Source organism: Pavona decussata, unplaced genomic scaffold (genome assembly GCF_977016875.1).
Source record: "Pavona decussata unplaced genomic scaffold, jaPavDecu1.1 SCAFFOLD_38, whole genome shotgun sequence".
NCBI classification, from domain to species: Eukaryota; Metazoa; Cnidaria; class Anthozoa; order Scleractinia; family Agariciidae; genus Pavona; species Pavona decussata.
This window is the reverse complement of record NW_028145460.1, coordinates 1,100,876-1,114,956: the sequence shown is the minus strand read 5'-3', so window position 1 is coordinate 1,114,956 and position 14,081 is coordinate 1,100,876. Positions and strand designations below refer to the sequence as shown.

General features: G+C 39.2%; 1 protein-coding gene and 1 pseudogene across 1 annotated transcript in view; one reads left to right on the top strand and one right to left on the bottom strand.

Moving 5' to 3' along the window:
* Positions 1–11,003, top strand: part of LOC146483476 (serine/arginine-rich splicing factor 5-like) — a 34,121-nt gene extending 23,118 nt beyond the window's left edge. Inside the window, exon 9 of the transcript XR_014863789.1 lies at positions 10,706–11,003. The gene's annotated coding sequence lies outside the window, so the exon portion shown is untranslated. The remainder of the gene's footprint in view (positions 1–10,705) is intronic.
* LOC146483477 (uncharacterized) lies at positions 5,385–8,574 on the bottom strand (annotated as a pseudogene).
* Positions 11,004–14,081: the final 3,078 nt, after the last annotated feature.

Below are 14,081 nucleotides of genomic sequence, written 5' to 3'. Positions count from 1 at the left end.
CAAATACAACACACGCTGAGTAATACTAAAATTTTGTAGAAAGGATGAAGCAATTTATATCGTTTAACGAAGAGGGAAGTTGTTATAAGTGTCTCTGCGAGTTATCTTTTGGTGTTGCCGTTTCGAAAATTGGAACGATAATTCAGTTTCGATTCCTGATTCAAAAATCGATAATTATCGATTACTCTCAACGAAATCTTTTATCGATTTTTATCGAATTTCGAAAAAATTAATCGATTTTTATCGATTGTTATCGAATGTTATCGATTATCGATATTATCGATTGACTACGTACCCCTTGTTTCTTTTTGATTTTTGACCTTATTTACATTATATATATACAGTGATTCTCTAAGTAATTTTTAGCTGAAAAGCGAGAATCTTTAATAGAACGCTGTAAACAAATCGGCAAATCCATGTATCTGTTTAGCGAACGGAATTTGTTTATTGATTGTTCTGTAGTTCGCAGGACGGGAAGTTGTTTTTAAAAATCTCGATCCTGAAGCGGCGCGTTCAGTGCGAGTCGACGTGATCATGGTGATTCATTTCTCTAGCTTCCCCAGGGAAAGATAAAATATCTCAGCTACTTCAAAGAGTTTTCGATCTTCGGAAACATGCCTTATTGTCGGAAATTGTTCGACAAAAGAGAGAACAATAGCTTGAATATATGAATACTTAACGACCCCAAAATTTGGGGTACACACTTAATCGGCGTGAAGTTGTAATGTAATGCCATTGGACAAGAAAGAAGGTGTGCGAGGAGGTGTGACAAAAAGGCCTGGTCACTGAGCGATGGGAAATGTCCTAATCTCGCACAAAAGTTTTGTGATGTTTGCTGAGATCGCCAAATTACGGTGCTGTGGGTATTGGAGTGGAGGCTTAACTCTAACAGTCCAACGTTTTGGAGTTTTGAATACTACCAAGGTAAACAAATTTACCAATGAAAGATATTCGTTACCTTCTGAGGGCCATTACGCTTGAAGTGTCAACGCTTTATCAAGTCTGCTGATAAACCAAACATTCCCTTCATTCTGCTCCCTACCCACCCAGCACCATAGTTTCTTTATAAACTAACCATTATCCATGTGTAGCGTAATGTTTTGTAATTTTCTCGCATGGAACTGGCTCGAGAAACAAAATACAGAAAGATTTCTGTTAAAATGTACGTATACACTTGTTTCCTTTTATAAGTCCTTAGTCCAGGCTGAATATTCTTATTTTTCTGCAGATGTTAGGCTGAAAATGTTCCTGTGAATATTCTCAGATTTTAGTCTATGACCAGATGACATTTCTGTTTTAGGATGTATTTGGGTATAAATTAAGCCATTCCATTTAATATTCGCGCACCCATCCCCCCCCCCCCCGCCCGCCTTTTGTGTCTTTTGTGTCTACCCCAGTCAGGAACAACTTTTGAAGACCCCTTGTGACACATTCCCCCGTAGGTAAAAATAATGGTTCAAAGATACCAAAATAAGGGCCCCCTTAGAAATTACTCTTAAACACCCCCTCCCTCCCTCTCAGATTTTCTAGTCCCTCAATGGGGTGGGGGGGGGGGGTGGGGGTTGCAGATATTAAAATGGAATGGCCCATTATTACTAGTGTTTTGGTGCCTGTTGAAAGATCAAACTGTTATTAGCATCGAACATTTGGCTAGTGCAGGTTTCTATGATTTTATTGGCTTGTTTTGCCATTTAGAGAAAGGAAGAGTTTTATACAGTTAAGTTAAAAACATATAATTGTGTTAATGTATTTTCCTATTTTCGTATTTGATAATCGTATTGTATTTTCTTTTTTTTTATTTAGTATTGTATGGTGTAATGAAATTTATTTGCAGTAATAAAGCGTGATTGGACATCGCTGGAAATCGTGCTATATAAATAAAGTATTACTATTATTATTTACAAATTTTTAACACACAAAATTATATTCTTTGCAAAATCTCAGCCTTGGGTTTATTGTTAAAACATTCTCAAAATTTCGCAAATCTCAGCCTTGGTATTCTTATAAAATAGATTGTTATAAAAAGAAAAATAGTGTCTATACACCACTATCACACTTGCCCTCTTCTACGAACGGCAAGAAAGCAATACTATGTAATTGTATTATTATACGGTGGGATGGGAGCCGACTGCAATTGCTTTCTCAAACGCCTAGCCGAGAAGCTCTCAGAAAAGAATGAGGAACCTTATCACATGACTATCACTTGGATTAGAACATTGCTTTCTTTTGAGATTTTAAGGTCGGTACACACATGCATAAGAGGCTCCAGGACACCTTTCCACAGAATTCCACAAGGGGATTTCATTGATGACTGTCGCCTAAACGCTGGCCAAGCGTGTGTCCGTTGATTTTCTGTGAATTGTTTTTTTTTTTGGAATCGGAACTTTTAACTTGTAAATAGTTTGGAATATGTTGATTAAGATGTTGTTTTGTATTATTTTTATTATTATTATGACATTTGTATTTTCTTTTGAAAAGTTTGTGCTTGAAAATTAGCTTGAAATCGGAATGAATTGTAAATAGGTTTTAATAGTTCTTTTCTCAACTTTTAACTTGTAAATAACAATTTCAGCTGCTTGGTATATGTTGATAAAGATTATATTATTATTATTATTATTATCATTATCATTATCATTATCATTATCATTATCATTATCATTATCATTATCATTATCATTATCATTATCATTATCATTATCATTATCATTATCATTATCATTATCGTTATCATTATTATTATTATTATCATAAGTCACAACAATACTAACACTACTATTTTAAAAAGGGGATGTACTCCATCATTATGATTGTCAACAGAGCACTGTATAAAAGAAATAAACTGAAATAGCAACATTGGGTTCCCAGTCCCCCATGGCATTTTTAAAGATCTCTTTCAATCAGACCTTGCCACATATTAGCCGCTCTTGAAGGCAGGGGTATCATGATCATGATGGCACCAACTTCACTCATTGTTGCTGGGCTGATACACACCAACTAAGGTTGAGTTCCATTGACTGGATTTCGGAATAAGAATGGTCGGAATAGCTGATAAATTTCTCTTTTCAAGTAAATTTAGAAAGACATTTCTGCAAATTTTTGCTGACTCATGATAATTTAAGAGCGATTTTGTACAGTAGAACCTCGATTTAACGAACCTCTATTTAACGAAGTCCTCGATATAACGAACAATATTCTATGTCCCGGCCAAAGTTACAGTAAAATGTATGGAATAGAACCTCGATATAACGAATTCTTCGATATAACGAACATAATCCGGAAGCCCAAACGTTAAATCTACCTCGATATAACGAATTACAATGTCAACACTTTTAAATCGCTACTCTGAAAGTGTCGTTTCTTTGTAAACAAAAGCTGCGCGTCTGCTCAAAAGTGAAAATAATTGCTACTGAAAGCCACCATGCTTAATGAATTGCATCTCAAAACGCGGCACTTCTGGGTGACGAAAATTGCATTGAATTGTGTGGCAGAAGTCACCTGTGTTACAAATCAATCATTAACTATGACCTCGATATAACGAACATTTTGGTCGTTTCCCCTCAAGTTCGTTATATCGAGGTTTCGATATAACGAACCCTCGATTTAACGAACAAATTTGGCCGGTCCCCAGCGACTTCGTTAAATCGAGGTTCCACTGTAATCCAGTAATTTCAAAAACCTCTTATGAAGGATTTTTTTGACATCAATGTACAATGTATGTACTGTATTCCTATTCCAGAATAAGGTCAATCAAATGCACCCTAAGTTTAGAAGATTTAATTGTTATCACTTCATATTTAATGAACGGTTCCAATCTTAATTTTATACTGCCTGAAATTGAAAACAGCTATACAGGAAATATCATTAGTGACAGCAAAAGCAATACATACCACAATAAAAGAACTTAACCCTTTTTGTTTCCTAGAGGACTTTTAAAAATCCTAGGTATGTATTCTTGCATCTCAGTGGTATGTAGTTGTTGCATATACAAATTATAACAGAAATAGATGCTACAAAACAAAATAATGCATGAGCGTGCATGATGTGCCTGTCTTCAGTAAATGCCACTTTTGTCATTTGAATTGAACAACTACTACTAGTACTACTACAACTACTACATATAATAATAATAATAATAATAATAATAATGATGATGATGATGATGATGATGATGATGATGCTATTCCAATCAAAATTGATATTTACAAGTGAAATTTAGAAAAAAGAACTGTTAAAACCTATTTACAATTCATTTTGATTAAAGAGACTATAGCACAACAGAGCTATTTTCAAGCACAATTTTTTTAATAATAATAATAATAATAATAATAATAATAATAATAACAATAATAATAAATTTAAAAAATTTTGATGAAATAAAAAATTATTAAAAAGGTACAATACTAATTCACAAGCTCACGCCGTCTTTCATTTTCTAAAATGAGCGGACACATGCTTGGCTAGCATTTAAGCAGCAGGTAATAATAACAATAATTAATAACAATAGTTCTTCGTATTGTGGAAATTTCATAAAATAGAAAATAGCTATAAGAATATATAAAAATCCTAAGATTAAAAAATGTTATATAAAAAAGATGCCAGCTGCCATCTGCTCAGGTTCGATCACTGAGCTGGCATCTGCCAGTAATTAATTGGTGGCTGCCATCTGCCATATGTTCACCCTTCAATAACTTTTCTGCATTCCAATCATAGACCTTTTGTTGTGTGGGTATCAGTGATTCGACCATGGCAGCCATTAGTCACACTGCTCCACTTTGGGTACCAAGTCAGCCATGATACCATCTTTATTTAGGATGTCAGGTTTTGGATCTTCTTTGTTGTTCCTCTAACTTTGGTCTTGATTCTTACACTTCTCCTAAGACATGATAGCTTGTTGGAATCTACCAGTGTCTGCACTAGCTTCTGCAGGTCATTCAGCCACACAGGCTGATTACAGGATAACGTCATTCATATTTGTTATGCACGATCACTAAGGTCCTCAATCACACAGACCGATTACAGTATAACGGCCCTGATATTTGTTATGCATGGCCACTAAGGCCGCTCAGCCCACCGGCTGATTACAGCATAACGACCCTTATATTTGTTAAGCATGACCACTAAGGTCGTCAGTCACACAGGCTGATTACAGCATAACGGCCCTCATACTTTTTGTGCATGACCAGTAAGGTCACTCAGCCACACAGGCTGATTACAGCATAACAGACCTCCCAATAAGAGGTCCTTCACCACACAGGCAGATTACAGGGTAGGCATTATGCTTACATCAGTGATGTGGTCTCAATTGTACTTTAGTACTCTGCTCAACAATGATTATTTTGGGGATAGCATGACTACAGCATAGGAAAGAGTAGTTAAGAAGTGGCTCAACGACGACCTTGCGACTGAGCCCACTCTACCATTCTGAGAAAGGGTTCCTTCGAATATGCTGCTATTAAATCTTCCCTCTGCTTACATTGATTTGCTAATACACGCAGTCGTTCCATTTCCACTGCTCTAGCACGGGTAGTTGGAGTGTCCACAGGCTTGAACCTGTCATCATTTATCAGGAAATCTTCATGAAATGCATAATCAGGATCAGTACCTTCTCCACCCGCTGATTTTGCTCTTGAAAGTGCGACAAATAAAGCTCCTGGGTTCTTAGATTCAAAGTCGTGCTTTCCAGGGTTGATAACAACATACCTGAATGCTTCTCCATCACCCACAGTCATCCCTTTCCACTTGTGGATTGTTGTTCCCCACGCCAGTCTCAATGGAACTTGAAGACGCTTGCATCGGCATGTACAGTCAGTGGACCGACTTACAGGAACTATTGCCACAACAGTCCGATCTTCGTTGATGTAAGGTGGTCCCTTGTATCCTGGAAAACGCACAAACACTACATCAGGTAAAGGGGTGGGATCATCGGTTGGTCTGCAACCATCTTTGTATAGAAGGTCCACTGCTGTGCCAACGGCTCCATTGTACAAACCCCATGAAGCCTCTAGGTTGGCTACCAGCGTGACTTTGCTGTCACGGCAAAGATACAGTAGTGGTAACAGCCCTCGTGCCTTACTACTGTCAGCCTTCTGTGCATGCATGCCATTGTCAGTTGCCTTAATCCTTGCTACTGGGTGGTTTGGCTTTCTGTTACACTCAAGTAGCTTAGTTTTGTTGCGGTCCCATTCCAGGCGATGTGTTGGAAACACGGACAGACCTTGTTTATCCATCCTTCCCAGAAGTTCTGTACCGTGTGTTAAGCGGAGATTGTGCCACTGAAACTGCTGTAGCCAATGGATTTGCTGGCATGTGATTTTATAAGTCCTCGAGGACATCAACACACCTCTAAGCTGCTGTTCAGATTCAGTTTGCCTCACAATCTCAGTAAGTTTCACAGCACTATCAAAAGTTGTCCATACCAAGCGACCATGGTTACATGGGGACTTCGACAATCTTGAATGTAGACAGGAGTGCCACATACAGGAGGTAACTAAACATCATCTCCCATAAGTACTACTACAGGAATACCCCCCCCCCCCCCAATAGCTCGTCTACATTGGCTCCTCTGTTCACTGCATAACCTGTGTGATGTTCCATCCAGCCCATTGTGGTGTAGCCAAACATCGACCGCTCGTCCCCAACCAGAACTTTCAAATTCCCACACTTTTTCTGAATTCTCTCGAGCACTGGACCTGCAGGTACCGTCAGCTCGTTGCAAGACCTTCTCCCGGTTGAGATTTCTAAGAAACTGTGAACTGTACTGCCTTGAACGAGATAGGCAGCACTCCCCGTCGGGGTTATCACCTCTATTGCGTCATTTGTTCCAAACACTTGCAGTACTAACCTCTGAAGGCACTTGATAACATACGACTTTCCAATTCCAGCAGTTCCGGAGACAACAAGTCGCAAAGGATGGTAATCTGGTCGGTTTTCAACGAAGTTGTAGAGAGTGCGCAACACCAGACTCACTATGGCTCTCTGATTCTCATTTAGGGAGAACGGGGAAACCTGTGGCAATTCAAGGCCTACAGTTTCCGTTTCGCGTTCTTCATCTTCTTTGATCATTTCTTCAAGCCATTTCTTGGGGTCTTTGCCCTCAGGAAGAACAATGCAGGTGCTGTTCCAGTCATAGTCCTCTCCACCATCATCATAATCCAAATCCTTCTCCACACCCTCATATCTCTGGTTCTGCCCTGCATAGACATCCACCCAATCTAATTGTTCTTCGGCTTCTACAGCATCATCATCCTCGTCCTCTATAAAAACCTGCTCTTGTGGATGCTTTGCATAACGCTGTGCCTTAGCAACCTGGGCCTTCACGAATCCTGGGAACTCATTACTAGAAATGAATTCAGTAAACCTCTCAATCCAAATTTCAGCATCTCCCTTTATTTTTTGGATGTTAAACCAGTTTGGCCAGGGCAACAGAGGCATCGTTCTGCAGTAGTCCTCATTCAATGGCCATGTTTCGTGCGTTGCATCACCACTTACGACAGGAACCTTACCATTTTTGGGTGCAAAATGGTACCAAGAAGACTGCTCATCACGGGGTCGTGCAAGGTACTTATCCAAAGGGGTGCTGCGAGTTGCAGTCTCACCAGCACGTTCAAGTCGCCTTGAGCCTGACATAGACAAGTACGTGCATGGACGGCCACATCGCCAAAGTGGTAGTCCTCTCATCTCAAGTCCACTGATATCTCGCTTCCCCACAGTCTTGATCAGTATTTTAGTACACATTGACTTGCCGGTCACTTGGTCTGCATTAGTTGCATCAACAGCATTGACCATGTCCTTAAAAAGATCAGCAGTTGCACCAGTGGGTTCACTATCCTTGCAAGCATAGCCACGCACATAGTCAATTATTGCTATGATATCATCGGAGCTAGGATTGTCTGGGGGAGAATTGGAAAGTATCAAGCTTACATCCCAATTTGCTCTCCAAGACTGTATTTGATAGCGAGAATGGTAAACCACTCGTGGATGGTCACGTGGCATCTCAAGGCGATGATCTCCGTTATGATCTCCCAAAATTTCTCGGCCGTTCCGCAGTTTTTTCCCTGGGAAAAACTTGTTTCCAACTCCATCCTGCATACACGTTCTCTTGGCTGTAATCCTGGCTCAAGGTGACGAGGAGTCTTCAAGCAGTAATCAGAACAAGTGTGCAGCCCAACTAGGTTCACTAGAAGCAAATGATCTTCCAGTATTACATTTTGTGTTGCAGCTATTTCCAGAAGCATCTTCACCAGGGGATCCCTTTCATCTGATATTTGGCAGCCGAACCCTCAGGTGGTGGCCAAAGGTCTTTTCCTGGCTGTCCCTCTTCATCACTGCTAGCTGGGTGTGATGCTGTCATTGCAAAGTTTTCATCAGGAATTTTGGACCCAACTAGGTTCACTAGAAGCAAACGATCTTCCAGTATTGCATTTTGTGTTGCAGCTATTTCCAGAATCATCTTCACCAGGGGATCCCTTTCATCTGATATTTGGCAGCCGAACCCTCAGGTGGTGGCCAAAGGTCTTTTCCTGGCTGTCCCTCTTCATCACTGCCAGCTGGGTGTGATGCTGTCATTGCAAAGTTTTCATCAGGAATTTTGGACCCACCAACCTCCCCTGGTGGCGGTGATCCATCATGTCAGACATATCTTCAATACATACCTGTTACCTCAGCATTCGCGGATTTTTTGTCCCATAACTTAGTCTTAAGTGATGAGGTAATGAGTATGCGGTGAAGATATAGAACTATCCTGATTGGATGCTAACAATACCGAACACTGGATCCGCGTCGACCAGGAGAAGAGAATTTATGCTTCAGTGCCATACATCAAGGGCACTACGGAACGCCTCCAAAGAGCATTCAAATCACACGAGGTTACACTTGTCCACAAGCCTTTCAATTCCTTAAGATCACAACTAGTTCATGTTAAGGACGAAACAGAAAATCTTAAAAAGTGTAGAACAGTCTATCACATCCATTGCGAACAATGTGATAAAGACTATGTGGGCGAAACTTCTCGGTTATTAGAAACTCGAGTAAAGAAACATCTATAGGAATTCGTCAGCTGTTCATGAACATTGCCAGCTCACAGGTCATTCAGTGGATTCCAGCAAAACAAAAGTTCTTGTCACGGAAAGTAACACATTCAAACGCCGCATAAGGGAGGCAATTGAGATAAAATTGCGTAAGCCCTCCTTGAACAGAGACAATGGCTTCGGATTAGCCAGCATCTATGACATCATCTTAGATCCTTCAGGTCCATTATATAACCATTCAAATTTGCATTGTGGATGACGAAGTTCGGTGGATCCGAACGAAATATCTCACTTTAAAAGAAAATAATAATTGCGCTCTGAGTACAGAATTTTTATATTTTTTATGTTCTAAATTCAGATTATTAATAATTTTGGATGTGTTTCTGGGTTGCAACTAAACGAAGAGAAAACAGAGGCATATATATATTGGCTTGGCAGCCTACACGATTCCCGTGAAGGTCTTGGAATAGACAAGGTTAACAAGCCAATAAAGATTCCAGGTATATTTTTTACCTACGACTGGAAAAAATTCCAAGAACTAAATTTTGAAAAAATTGTTAAGTCCATAAAAAAATCTATAAATACATGGCAATGGCGATACTTAACTTTACTTGGTAGAGTTCAAATCATCAAGACCTTCGCAATTCCTAAGTTTATGTTCCGAGCCTACCAAATTCCTCTCACAAAAGAAATAGTCAAGGAGATAAATATGGTACTTTTTGAATTTGTATGAAAATCTGGAAAGCTAGGATAAACTAAATAAAGCGAAGAACTCTGATCAGTGATTATAAACATGGAGGATTAAGAATGCCTCATATAGAAACGCTTATTAAAACTCAAAGAATTGTGTGTACGAGAAAATATTTAGATATGGCTATAATAGCACGTGGAAGGTGTCCCTAGATCATTCATTAGTATGAAAACTGCGAATGTATGTACATTGGGTCTTTTTTAATCCAAGTTGAAAGAAGTGTTGTTTAGTGAAATGTATGGTTTTTATGTGTGTCTTGTGTTCAAGTCGTTAACCCTTCAAATCCCTAATATCCAAGAAAAATTCTCCTACCTTGCCCCCATACCTTTCTTATAAAAGTACCGGGAAGAAGTTATTAAAATATCAAGAAAATTCGTCTTAGGGTGATCCTTAATTCTCAAGATCTCTAGGGTTAAATAAAAATTGATATTACAAGGACAAATTTTCATGCTGATCACTGTTACAGCTAAAAGGATCTTGGCAAGTTCTCATCTGTGATCTTTTTTCCCCCCAGAAGCCACTCCCGTTCCCGCTCCAAGTCACGTTCCAGATCTCCAAAGAAGCGCCACCGTTCTTCATCTCGTTCACGATCACGCTCCAATTCACGCAAGTCCAAGTCACGTTCACATTCCAAAGAAAAAGAACGATCGAGATCCAAATCTGCGGAAGAGGAAGAGAAGAAATCGCCCTCCAAGAGTCCTGAGAAAGACGAACAGGAGGAGGAAGCCGATGGAGATGCTGAGGGTGAGGGCCGGTGATGAAAAGGAAGCCAGCCCCGATGCAGTCAATGGAAATGAAGAAAATGGAGACGCTGATCAAGAGCTTGAGGTTGAAGATGAAGTTGAGGAGGACTGAATGACATTTTTGTGCTGACAATTGTAACAGCGTTTGTTGCAGTTTTCAGATGATTCTAATGAGGGACACGTAGTGAATCTGCAAATCACACTATTGCTCAGCCTGTTCTGTATTGCTCTTTCTGTATAAAAAGTCCTTTAAACAAAGTATCGCCAAATTCTTTAGGGCTGTAACAAGGACTATTATAATTTTACTGTGAGTGTCTTCCTAGTCTTTTTTGAACACTCGCATTCCCTTATTAATTTTTCTGTCATCTGCATAACATTAGCATCACAGACACAAGGTACATGTAGGCTACACCGTAGAGAGCTGTGCTTTTTATCAAACCGAACTTTCTGTGCCATTTCATTCACAACTGAGTGTTTTTTTTTTAATAAAAGAAAAATTAACTAGTAGTCTTTCATGATCAAGACGATGCAAAATAAATTTGCTCTTGGTTTTCTGTCCTCTTTGGTAGCGCGGGAGCTAACTCGTCATTTCTTTCAAGTGGGAAGCGCGCGTGAGGGGTAAGCGAGTGCCTCTCATGAACAATAAAAAGAGGGCTGGGAATGAGTCAGATAAACACAAGTATAGACTTTTTGTGAACCAGCTTGAGATTTAAAGTACTTTACATTTTGATTTTATTGTGACTGCGCTAGCCTCATACGAATCTGCGACCAGGCTCAATTTTCGTTTCGTTTGTAAACCATTCCTGTTGGGAACGCGAAAGGAAAAATATCGGGCCTAATTTTAGCAAGTGACCAAATGAGAGGAAGTATTATTCAACACACTGTACCGCTGCCCAAATATGGTCATGGTGCACTGAATATCGTATATCGCAGGATATCTGTTGAATACCGACTACGTAATTTCGAGTGTCGGGGAGAAAAATGGCAGAGCGTTTTAAACAAGTAACGTCCTTGGAAGATCGTCTCCAGCCGTTTTTTCTGGAATATCAGTGTGCTACAACAATGTGTTGAATAATAAAACAATTATCCTGCTCAATCTTGCAGAATATCCCCTGATTTTAGCCAACTCGGCCTACGGCCTGTCGGCAAAGTATTTGGGTGTTTAACAATATAACCTCCGAAATCGCGCAGAATATCGCCTGATACTTAGCCGACGAGGCCGTAGGCCGAGTTGGCTGAAATCAGGCGATATTCCGCAAGATTGAGCAGGATACAGATCCCCCTGTACAGAATCGCCGCGGGACAACGAACTTTCTACTTCAGAACTGTTAAACTTTGGATCTCATGAGATGAAACCGACACTCAAGGACTTCAAACGTTGTTTGAAGAATTAAAGATTTAAACCCAAAATTTATAAACACCTGAGTGCACTATGAGCCAGCTTTTATTGATCTTTTCATACTACTTACGGTTTTCATCAGCTTTTTAATAGGATGAGCCTAGAAAATATTACAGGATATCAATTTGAGTATTTTAAGTTTTCTCTTTACTTCCTTTAGACTCTTTACATCAGTACGTTATGCTTGTATAAGATATTTATTTTTATTTGTACCTTTATTCTGAAAAGCCCTCTTGGGACGAATAAAGTATACATGTATGTATATGGATGTAACACTTTTGGTTTCATCGAGCACATCCGTCGGTATCCTCGGATACCCAGGGGCAGAAAGTGGGGAGGAAGAAAAGTCCCCACGAGCTTCCCATGCCTACACGGTAGCACGGCCAGCCTTGTACCTGGGATCTTCAGCTGCCATCTTGAAAGCGAGATCACCTTGGGAACGAGGCTAGTCGAGGCTCAAGTACAAGTAGAGTCTTGATCTTCCTCGTTTGTGTCAATCTTCGGTTGGCTCTGAGCCGACAGTCACATTGTCTGGAAACACTAACACTACCGTGTATGAAATGTAAGAAGGTCAGCGTTTTAACAGGATTAATTAGCACGTAGTAAAGTGACACAATAGGTTTAAAACAAAAACTTTCCAAACTTCTCAAGCATCTTTGAAATGAAGTCAATCCGGAAGTAGATACGTTCTTTTGTGTGGTAATGACGTATTAGACAAAAAATTATAATCCTGACCACCAAGAGTACGAGTAGACTCAGTTTGGCTCTCTCAACTTTACTATGAAAATTGTCAGTCTACAGAAATAGCGAAAGTTCTGATCTAAACATTTAGAATATTAAAAAGTTGAGAGCAACTGAATGCGCGTGATATCTAATTACAATGATTCTCAAAGTGGGTTAAGTTAACTGGCGTAATGCCGCCGAACCAAAAGTGTTTTCTAAATGTTTACCTTCTGATAAAATCCAAGGGTTGGGTCCAAGACATGATGGAATTTTCATTCACTGCAGAGTAAATCTTATCAAAATAAAATCGTTGTCCTCTCCTCTAAATTTCCGTTTTCGCTATTATCAATGTTACTGGCAGGAAGGAGTTATGTGGGAATACGTACTGGCGATAACGCAGAACAGAACCGTATAGTTGGTGGGCATTACATTTGGTTCAACGAATGTTTACCTAAGCAATTGCAATTATTGATCTGTTTATTTATTGATGACGGCATGTGATAAAAATCAGACGATGACGGAATTGCCATCAAGGCAGGGCGTTTAATGCTTTTTGCAAACATTATAATCCGTCTTATCTCTACAGCTTAATTTCTGCTCACAAAGTGCATTGCGTAAAAGGTTTTTTTTTGTTTGATGCTTTTTTGCCCCATTTTTTCTAAGTGTAAAAATTTGAATACAAGCTAAAGGGAAGCGACAGTTTTCCTGTCGGCCACAGTAGAATTGTCCAAAACGCGTTGCTCTATTTACTTTTAACAGAATAAAATGAGACAATTATGGATCAAAAAATATATGCATATTGCATCACTAGGTTGATAAAATCAAAATGCTTGGAATTGTTTATTGAGGCAGAGAACGCGATTTAGTTATGAAAACTAAATCGGTATGTTTTAACAAACAAAGCTAAAAAAAATAACATTCAATTCCACCCCTTAGTTAAAAAGATTGAGAATCCGCGCAGCGAACGTTTACTTAATTTACACGTCAATATCATAAAATCAACAGTAAAACGTGAAATACTTATTTGGAAGTTGGTTTAAACCGCGTTCTTTCCGGTGACATCATCGATGTAAAAGTTTTTGTTCGCCGATCAGTTATCAGTGACGTCATCAGATAAAACAAGTAAAATTCTGTGTCAGTTTTATCACGAGTAACGTCGTTAACAACGTATATTTCAACCCAACAACACTGAAAAAAGAACTCTACCTTTTTGCTGTAATTCCAAGCCTTTTCCAAAGGTTTCGACAAAACCTGACAGTAACTTTGATTGCATTTCTTTCGCTTCTAGTACTTACACGAAATATGAAGTTCCATTGTTATTTTAAAAGGTCCTTTAGATCATTGTCGTAGAATTCGCACAACCGGAACGTTCATTAAAGATTATGAAAACGTCACGCTATTTTTTTTTTAATATTCATGTGTACTATCAATATATTAAG